We start from the raw sequence: 11730 nt of genomic DNA, 5'->3' as shown, positions 1-11730 counted from the left end.
CAAACCAGCATGTGCTTTAAAAAGTAAATAAGGAACACGGTTACTAGAAAACAAAAATAAATGACAAATAATATTAATGCTTAACCCTTGATCTTTAAAATATATACTTTATTGAATATTGTTTTGATTGTTTAAGCGCTTTGTGACCCTGGTCTGGAAAAGCGCTATACAAATAAAAATTACTTACTTACTTACTTGTGTTATATCTGGGTCAAAGTAACCCGAATGCCCAAAAAAACAAATTGTACATATCATTTGTCTTTTCGGGCCTTTGGGTCACCGTGACCCTGAGATAACACAAGGGTTAACAAATCATAATATTATTTTAAGTAAGCATGGGGAATTGTTAATCATACGGAATTAATTAATAACAACAACAATAATAATAATAATAATAAACAAATCAGCATATTTAAAAAAAAGTAAATATATAAAAATAAAATGGAAAATAGTTACTAACACAACATGAATAGTGACAACACAAATATATATTTCTATAATGTGTCATATATTTTTAAATATAGAAATTGTGGTGTTTATATTTAAATAAAGTGTGTTTAAAATAAAATAATTAGATATTTTATTTACAAATATTTCTGTCTTTTTGTTTTCTTTCCCATTTTGGCGTTGCAATTACACTTCTGGCCGCTAGATGGCACCAATGATTACATCCTTCCTTGCTAAAAGAACAATGGAATCTCGCGAGATCCCTGAGATGACTGAGGACGAGAGGATACAGCAGGCTGCAGCTGCTTTAAGCAATGTTTTTGGGGTAAATATTCGTCTTAGAATTGGAATATAGTTTGAAGTTGTTTGTGAAAATGTTACCCATTTAAAATTAAAACGTCATTTTATTTGTATTTTGAATTTTTAAATTTAATTTTCATTCTTCTTCATTCATGTTTATTGGTTTATTAATACAAAAAAAACAAAAAAAAAACCTTTTGGACTTTTCTATTTAAGTTCAACAAAGCGGCAGTAAATAAGTTGAAGATGTTATTTTATCGACCACGACTGCTCCTGCAGCATAACCAAGTATTTTCTTTGACGTATCGACTACAAAAACCGACTCGCTCGCTCTGATCCGGCACGTCAAGCGTGAGTCGTCTAATTCGGTTCAGAGTGAAAAAAATCCATTAGATCTGGTTATTGTTGGCTGTCTGTGTTTTCCCTCCGTGCTCCTGCGCTCTTGAACAAACCTCATCAATCTCACAACAACAGTTTGGCTCTTCGGAGACGCTCGACTGAACTTCACACACTCCAGCCTGCAGCCCAGACAGGGCAGCAGATCTGTTGTGTTGTTTAGAGAACAGAAAGACTCACAATTAGGCAACAAAAAGACACTTTTTTTGGTTAAAGCTGCAGCCTCGAGAAGGTGCGTGAGCCTCCCAGTTCAAAAGAGTGTTTTATTGATTTATTTAATTGTGCTTGTCATTGCTTTATGTTAAAAACATACATTTCAGTTCAAACTTTCGAGAATGTTCTCACTATATGTCCTATACTTTACTCGTATGTCAACATTTTATTTGTTTTTGATGTTTTAACGCATATTTTATGGCACTTTTTATTATTGCTTTATTTAGTTGTGTTTTTCCTTTTTTCTGTTAAAATAAACAATTTTTACATTAAATATTTAAAAATCTTCTCACTATATTTCCTATACTTTACTCTCATATCAACTTTTAATTGACTTTGATGTTTTGTTTGTTTTTTAAAATGTATTTAATCGTGTTTTTCCTTTCTTTCTGCTCAAAACACAATATTTGGATTAAATATTTTCATATTTTCACACTATATGTCCTACACTTCACTTCTATATCAACCCTTTATTTGACTTTGATGTTTTAGCGCATATGTTATGGCATTTTTTGTGTGTTTTATTGCTTTAATAAATTGTAATTTCCCTTTCTTTCTGTTAAAACATAATTTTAAGATTAAATATTTGAAAATGTTCTCACTATATTTCCTCTACTTTACTCTCATATCAACTTTTAATTGACTTTGATGATTTAAAGCATAATTGTTGTCACTTTTTGTGTGTTTTATTGCATTATTTAGTTGTGTTTGTCCTTTCTTTCTTAAAAAAACAAACATAATTTTCAGATTAAATATTTGAAAATGTTCTCACTATATTTTCTTAACTTCACCCTCATATCAACCTTTTATTTGACTTTGATGTTTAAACACATATTTTATGGCACTTTTTGGTTGTTTTTAAAATGTATTTAATCGTGTTTTTCCTTTCTTTCTGCTCAAAACACAATATTTGGATTAAATATTTTCACATTTTCACACTATATGTCCTACACTTCACTTCTATATCAACCCTTTATTTGACTTTGATGTTTTAGCGCATATGTTATGGCATTTTTTGTGTGTTTTATTGCTTTAATAAATTGTAATTTCCCTTTCTTTCTGTTAAAACATAATTTTAAGATTAAATATTTGAAAATGTTCTCACTATATTTCCTCTACTTTACTCTCATATCAACTTTTAATTGACTTTGATGTTTTAAAGCATAATTGTTGTCACTTTTTGTGTGTTTTATTGCATTATTTAGTTGTGTTTGTCCTTTCTTTCTTAAAAAAACAAACATAATTTTCAGATTAAATATTTGAAAATGTTCTCACTATATTTTCTTAACTTCACCCTCATATCAACCTTTTATTTGACTTTGATGTTTAAACACATATTTTATGGCACTTTTTGGTTGTTTTTAAAATGTATTTAATCGTGTTTTTCCTTTCTTTCTGCTCAAAACACAATATTTGGATTAAATATTTTCACATTTTCACACTATATGTCCTATACTTCACTTCTATGTCAACCCTTTATTTGACTTTGATGTTTTAGCGCATATGTTATGGCATTTTTTGTGTGTTTTATTGCTTTAATAAATTGTAATTTCCCTTTCTTTCTGTTAAAACATAATTTTAAGATTAAATATTTGAAGATGTTCTCACTATATTTCCTCTACTTTACTCTCATATCAACCTTAAATTGACTTTGATGTTTTAAAGCATAATTGTTGTCACTTTTTGTGTGTTTTATTGCATTATTTAATTGTGTTTGTCCTTTCTTTCTTGAAAAAACAAACATAATTTTCAGATTAAATATTTGAAAATGTTCTCACTATATTTTCTTAACTTCACCCTCATATCAACCTTTTATTTGACTTTGATGTTTAAACACATATTTTATGGCACTTTTTGGTTGTTTTTTAAAATGTATTTAATCGTGTTTTTCCTTTCTTTCTGCTCAAAACACAATATTTGGATTAAATATTTTCATATTTTCACACTATATGTCCTATACTTCACTTCTATGTCAACCCTTTATTTGACTTTGATGTTTTAGCGCATATGTTATGGAATTTTTTGTGTGTTTTATTGCTTTAATAAATTGTAATTTCCCTTTCTTTCTGTTAAAACATAATTTTAAGATTAAATATTTGAAAATGTTCTCACTATATTTCCTCTACTTTACTCTCATATCAACTTTTAATTGACTTTGATGTTTTAAAGCATAATTGTTGTCACTTTTTGTGTGTTTTATTGCATTATTTAGTTGTGTTTGTCCTTTCTTTCTTAAAAAAACAAACATAATTTTCAGATTAAATATTTGAAAATGTTCTCACTATATTTTCTTAACTTCACCCTCATATCAACCTTTTATTTGACTTTGATGTTTAAACACATATTTTATGGCACTTTTTGGTTGTTTTTAAAATGTATTTAATCGTGTTTTTCCTTTCTTTCTGCTCAAAACACAATATTTGGATTAAATATTTTCACATTTTCACACTATATGTCCTATACTTCACTTCTATGTCAACCCTTTATTTGACTTTGATGTTTTAGCGCATATGTTATGGCATTTTTTGTGTGTTTTATTGCTTTAATAAATTGTAATTTCCCTTTCTTTCTGTTAAAACATAATTTTAAGATTAAATATTTGAAGATGTTCTCACTATATTTCCTCTACTTTACTCTCATATCAACCTTAAATTGACTTTGATGTTTTAAAGCATAATTGTTGTCACTTTTTGTGTGTTTTATTGCATTATTTAATTGTGTTTGTCCTTTCTTTCTTGAAAAAACAAACATAATTTTCAGATTAAATATTTGAAAATGTTCTCACTATATTTTCTTAACTTCACCCTCATATCAACCTTTTATTTGACTTTGATGTTTAAACACATATTTTATGGCACTTTTTGGTTGTTTTTTAAAATGTATTTAATCGTGTTTTTCCTTTCTTTCTGCTCAAAACACAATATTTGGATTAAATATTTTCATATTTTCACACTATATGTCCTATACTTCACTTCTATGTCAACCCTTTATTTGACTTTGATGTTTTAGCGCATATGTTATGGAATTTTTTGTGTGTTTTATTGCTTTAATAAATTGTAATTTCCCTTTCTTTCTGTTAAAACATAATTTTAAGATTAAATATTTGAAAATGTTCTCACTATATTTCCTCTACTTTACTCTCATATCAACTTTTAATTGACTTTGATGTTTTAAAGCATAATTGTTGTCACTTTTTGTGTGTTTTATTGCATTATTTAGTTGTGTTTGTCCTTTCTTTCTTAAAAAAACAAACATAATTTTCAGATTAAATATTTGAAAATGTTCTCACTATATTTTCTTAACTTCACCCTCATATCAACCTTTTATTTGACTTTGATGTTTAAACACATATTTTATGGCACTTTTTGGTTGTTTTTAAAATGTATTTAATCGTGTTTTTCCTTTCTTTCTGCTCAAAACACAATATTTGGATTAAATATTTTCACATTTTCACACTATATGTCCTATACTTCACTTCTATGTCAACCCTTTATTTGACTTTGATGTTTTAGCGCATATGTTATGGCATTTTTTGTGTGTTTTATTGCTTTAATAAATTGTAATTTCCCTTTCTTTCTGTTAAAACATAATTTTAAGATTAAATATTTGAAGATGTTCTCACTATATTTCCTCTACTTTACTCTCATATCAACCTTAAATTGACTTTGATGTTTTAAAGCATAATTGTTGTCACTTTTTGTGTGTTTTATTGCATTATTTAATTGTGTTTGTCCTTTCTTTCTTGAAAAAACAAACATAATTTTCAGATTAAATATTTGAAAATGTTCTCACTATATTTTCTTAACTTCACCCTCATATCAACCTTTTATTTGACTTTGATGTTTAAACACATATTTTATGGCACTTTTTGGTTGTTTTTTAAAATGTATTTAATCGTGTTTTTCCTTTCTTTCTGCTCAAAACACAATATTTGGATTAAATATTTTCATATTTTCACACTATATGTCCTATACTTCACTTCTATGTCAACCCTTTATTTGACTTTGATGTTTTAGCGCATATGTTATGGAATTTTTTGTGTGTTTTATTGCTTTAATAAATTGTAATTTCCCTTTCTTTCTGTTAAAACATAATTTTAAGATTAAATATTTGAAAATGTTCTCACTATATTTCCTCTACTTTACTCTCATATCAACCTTAAATTGACTTTGATGTTTTAAAGCATAATTGTTGTCACTTTTTGTGTGTTTTATTGCATTATTTAGTTGTGTTTGTCCTTTCTTTCTTAAAAAAACAAACATCATTTTCAGATTAAATATTTGAAAATGTTCTCACTATATTTTCTTAACTTCACCCTCATATCAACCTTTTATTTGACTTTGATGTTTAAACACATATTTTATGGCACTTTTTGGTTGTTTTTTAAAATGTATTTAATCGTGTTTTTCCTTTCTTTCTGCTCAAAACACAATATTTGGATTAAATATTTTCACATTTTCACACTATATGTCCTATACTTCACTTCTATGTCAACCTTTTATTTGACTTTGATGTTTTTGCGCATATGTTATGGAATGTTTTATTGCTTTAATAAATTGTAATTTCCCTTTCTTTCTGTTAAAACATAATTTTAAGATTAAATATTTGAAAATGTTCTCACTATATTTCCTATACTTCAATTTCATATCAATTCTCTTTTGAATTTGATGTTTCAACACATATTTCCCAAACATTTTTGTGTGTTTTATTGTTTTTTTAAATTGTAATCACCCTTTCTTTCGGTTAAAACACAATTTTCACATTAAACTTTTGAGAATGTTCACACTATGTTTCTTGAACTTCACTCTTAAATCACCTTTTTTACTTGACTTTGCTGTACAAGTTGATTTGAATCTCAATGTTTGATCAGATCACTTGTGATTTAGTCCATCTTATCTGACTCTCCGTCTCATCCTCTGCCAATATTCTCTGCGACATGTGTGTGTGTGTGAGTGTGTGAGTGTGTGTGTGTGAGTGTGTGTTCTCGATCAGATCAGAGACTCAGCTGTCAGGAAAGTTGCTCTCACAGAAAGCTCTCTAAATCCTCCAGCAGGGAACAGAACCCTCCACCTTGCCTACAATCAGAGCGGCTGTAAATTACTTTTCAAGTGAAGGTCACAAATGGAAGTCTGGTCAGCTGCAGAGCGGAGATGAACGCGGCTCCCCACATGGACTACTTGAAAGGGAGAAGTGAAGTCAGATTTTGCTGTTTTGCTTTCTATTTTCTGTAGATTTCTAGTGTCCATGCTGGAGATGAGATCTTCCCCAGGAGGAGGAGTTTGGGTATCTCTGGGTTTTGTTCACTAGTGATGTACGGATGGTGATGGTCAGACAAATAAGTTAAATTTTTTTTTAAAAAAGTATTAATAAATGGTTATACACAGTCATTATTTTAAACATTTATAAAAATGTAAATGTGCTTCTTATGCTACTTCCATTTATTATATTTTCTTTTAAATCATGTTTTTAATTCAACCAAAATTATTTTATATCTACTTAGGAAGAGATTTTTGTTGACTTTTAATAGATAAACAATAATATATAAGTATATATTTTGATTCCTTTTTCTTTAGGTTAATTGGTGTGTATTTTAAATCTTTAAACTACATTAGATCAATATCATTATTATTAGGTCGTTTTTACTCTTTTAGTCAGAAGTAGAATTGAAGAAAAAAATCTGTTAAAATAAGAAATAAAAGACTGAAATATATCTTAAATCATTAGATTAAATAGCAGTTTTTCCGTTAAATTTGATAATAAATATGGACATATTATGACGCTGTTAATTTATAAAATACACATTTATCATACATTAAAAGAAGGTTATTATTGAAAATCATTTTGAAAATATGTAGAAAAAAAAGGAAAAAACACAGCAAATTATCATTAGTAAAATAGGAAATGGGTAAAAAGACAAAAACGTGGCAAGAAGAGAATTGTGGCCTAGAAAAATGATGGCAAAAAAACACCAAAAAAACTTCTTGGAATATGCTAAGGAAGCCAAAAAAACTGAAATGATTTTAAGTGAGAAAAGAGAAAAGATTTATATTTATTTATCATAATTCTTGAATGGATTTTTGTTCTTCAAGTTTTATCCTTCATTGTTGTTTCTCTCTCTTGATGTTCTCATCTAGACTTGGCTGCCACTCGTCGCCGTGGAGATATCGGCGGCCATCAATTTATATATATATATATATATATTTTTTTTTTTTACAAAAAAGCCTCGGCCGCCGGAGCAGAGTGACATTTCTTGTCTCGGTAATCACTCGCTCAAATCTGGCCCCTCGACTCGGGCGTTCTCGGGAGGATTAACGCTGACAGCTCGACGTGAGGCTGGAAAACAGAGTGCCACTGCTCTTACGGTTGCCACGGTAACAGACTCATGCTGCAATTAATCTTCATCAGGACCGCACGGTTCTGTCACAATTCCATCCTCGTCCTCTACAATTCCCCTTTCACGGCGCACCTGTGACGGGCAGGTGAGCGACGTGACAGGTGGACCAGGATTCAGATAAAACTCCAGTCTGTGTTGACAACAGTACTTTTCATATTCTTTGTGATTCACTGAACTCTGGCGAGGGAATCACTTTTGTTGTACATGTGACTCAATTTTTATGAGTCAGTCGTACTTCCTGTCTGAAGTCACATGGGGATAACTTGTGGTGTGTCCCACAAGTGCACTTCTGCACTTACACTTAATGTTTTGAGTACACAAGTGCGTCCAAACAGAGAGTGTCCGAAAATGTAGTGTGTACTCAAGTGTTTGATTTGAGACAGTACTACCCTGTCGATATTTGCGCACTGCGTAAGTAAGTACATTGTCTTACAGTGTACTGTAAATCAGTGCACATAGTGCGCGATTTAAGACACAGCATTGGTCTGTGATTCACTCCCACTTCCTGTCTAGCAATCAAACTTCTTGTCTGATCACATGACTCCTTTCTTGTCTAACAATTCGAAGGGTTTATTTAAAAAATGTCTTAGTCATACATGTGTGTTTTAGTAAGTTTATTTTTATTAATAAGTAATGGTTGAAATATAGTAAAAAATGAGGAGGAAAATATATTTCAAATTACATTGTTGGCATTAAGATTTGAAATATAAACTAATAAACATGAATGAAGAAGAATGAAAATGAAATTTAAAAATAAAAATTAAATTACGTTTTAATTTTAAATGGGTAAAATTTTCCCAAACCACTCTAAACTATATTCCAATTTTAGACAAATATTTGTTTTACCCAGAATAACCCAAAAAACATTGCTTGAAGCAGCTGGAGTCTGCTGTGTCCTCTCGTGTGTGTTTCTTTGTGTTATTATTGTTGTTGTAAGTAAGTAAGTCATTTTTATTTATATAGCGCTTTTCCAGACCAGGGTCACAAAGCGCTTAAACAAAGGTCAAGGTTAAAGGTCAAGATAAAACTGAGAACACAACAGGAGTTCCAGAAAATCAAGGAAAAGCCTGAACAAATAGAAACGTCTTAAGATGTTTCTTAAAGGAGTCAGTAGACTCCATTGTGTTGTTTTGCGGTAAAATTAGTATTTTCTCAAGATATTTACGCCGGTATCTGCTCCGAAAACGTGGCGCCCTCGTCCGTTTAGCGACGTAGCTCTAGACGTAGCGTCATCTACGTCACTAAGATGGCAACCGTTGAGGATGGAAAGTGTCCATCGATCCATACTCAATTTCTTTGGCCGTTTGAGTGCACCGACTTAGTGCGCATAGCACACTGCTCAGTGTGAATGCACTTGTGTACTCATCATAGATTCGACTTCCTGTCTACAAGGATGCAACTGTTTTTATGCAACTTTTTTTTTATCCACCGCAGGAATCTAAAGTTTGTCCAAGAAGTCCGGCTCAATAGTTTCACACTTCCAACACTCTGTCGGATTCTAATGGAGGTTCTGGGGAAAAGCGGCCGGACCGTCGGTTACGTGAGATTAGATCGGCAGAGGAGCAGACAGAGGAGCTCGACTTCTCACCTCGATAAGGCTTCGACTGCCGAGGAGAAATTATAACCGGGTCTGATCAGCAAGATGTCGACGTGTGCGCTGCCGAGATAAGAGCCGCGAGGTCGGGTTCCATCCTGGACTCTCTCCTGCTGGTCCAGAAAACAACCTTTAACCAAATTAAGGTTGCTTGTCATAACAGTTGAATAATACAACAGTTTAATTTAACTGAGTGTACTGAGAGAGAAAAAACAGAACAAAGAAATATATATATTTTTAAAGGATAATAGGATAAAGGAGTAAAATTAAATAAAATAAACATGGTAAAAATAAGTATTTTGTCAAAAATCATTAAACATGAGTTATTTTTTAATTTTAATAAAAAGCCCCAAATGAATTATTTTTATACGTTTTCAAAAATCAGAGATCTCATGAAATCCTATAAAAGTATAATATTTGATCTTTTTTTTATTGTGAGGCAAAATTATACGTATGATATAAATGAAAATGTTTTTAAAAGCAAAGGAAAAAAAAGCTAAACATATGCAAAATACACAGTTTTTTTTGGTTTACAATATAATAAAATTAAAAATGTGAGAAAATACATAAATCTGAAAGTATAATTGTAAAAGTAAAATAAAAGCAAATAGTGGATTTTAAAATAATAAAGAAAAAAAAGAGCTGAAACAAATAAACATAAACATATTCAGTCATAAAAAAAGCCATGAAGAAGAAGCAGAAAAAAATAAGAAACAAAAAGTAGAAACAAATAAAAATGAAAACTGAAATGAGTGAATATCTCTGTAAAACAAAAAATAAATGTATATATGGCGTAATAAAAAAGTTGGCTACTGTTATAAAAAAGACAATAAAGCACAGATGAAAGTTGTCTAGCGAGCAACACGTAAAAGTTTGAGCTCCACAGAGTTATCGTGGAAAGGGACGTAGAACTCTGCTGGGATCCATAAATCACAGCGAGTCGGAGCTGGTTTGTCAGCGTTTGAGTCGTTAGAACGGGTCGGGAGAGCAACGGCGGCGCTGGGAGACTTTAAATGGGAAGTAAATCTGTGGTGCTGGCAGCACGTGGCCCTGGTGGAGTAAATATTGGCCGGTGAATGAATCAACCATGACCCGAGAACGGGGCGAAGAGGGGGTCTGTGTGGATCCACCATGTTAATCAGACGCCGCTGTGACGACGAGCGAGCTCAGAGATTCAGACCTGAGCCTCCATTGGGCGGAACGACGGGTCAGACGCGCGATTCCTCCCCCTTCTCATCATTTATTCATGTGAGTCCTGCAGGTGCAGCTCGTCCTTGAGCGTTATTTCGTCATCACCAGGTCGACCAGGTTAGCCGGGGCAACAGAGAGATCCTCCAACATCTGGTCTTTGTCTCACTGCGAGATTTAAATCTGTCCAGATGGGTTTGAACAACAATAGACAGAATATTGACGTGTTGAAAAAACCTTTTTTTCTAATGTTACTTTACAATATTTCAGTAACCTGGAAAGTATATTAGTATCTTCAGATATTGTATCTCCAGATATTTGTATCTTATGACATGTGTTATTCAGATATCGGTAGCTCATTGCATATTAGTATCTCCAGATATTAGTATCTCTAGATGTTTGTATCTCCGGACATTTGTATTTACAGATATTTATGTATCTAGAAATTTGTATCACAAGATATCAGTATCTCCAGATATTATTGTATCCAGATATTTGTATCTTTAGATATTTGTATCTTTAGATATTTGTATCTCAAGATATTAGTATCCCCAGATATTTCTATCTCCAGATATTTGTATCTTTAGATGTTTGTATCTCCAGACATTTTTATCTCCTGATATAAGTATCTCCAGATATTTCCATCTCCAGATATTAGTGTCTCCAGATATTAGTATCTTCACATATTTGTATCTCCAGATATTAGTGTCTCCAGATATTTGTATCTCCAGATATTGGTGTCTTTAGATATTTGTATCTCAAGATATTTGTATTTCCAGATATTACTGTCTCCAGATATTTGTATCTCCAGATATTAGTGTCTCCATATAGTAGTATCGCCAGATATTTGTATCTCCAGGTAATTGTATGTCCAGATATTAGTGTCTTCAGATATTTGTATCTCCAGATATTAGTATCTCCATATATTTGTATCAGCAGCTATTTTTATATACAGATATTAGTGTCTCCAGATTTTTCTATCTCAAGATAGTAGTATCTCAATATATTAGTATCTCCAGAAATGTGTATCTCCAGGTAATTGTATGTCCAGATATTAGTGTCATCAGATGTTTGTATCTCCAGATATTAGTATCTTCAGGTATCTGTATCCCAAATATATGTATCTCCAGATAATAGTGTCTTCAGATATTTGTATCTCCAGATATTAGTATCTCCAGATATTTGTATCTCCAGATAT

This window comes from Callionymus lyra, chromosome 14 (assembly GCF_982586985.1).
Source record: "Callionymus lyra chromosome 14, fCalLyr1.hap1.1, whole genome shotgun sequence".
In the NCBI taxonomy this organism is placed as follows: Eukaryota; Metazoa; Chordata; class Actinopteri; order Syngnathiformes; family Callionymidae; genus Callionymus; species Callionymus lyra.
This window is presented reverse-complemented; position numbering follows the sequence as displayed.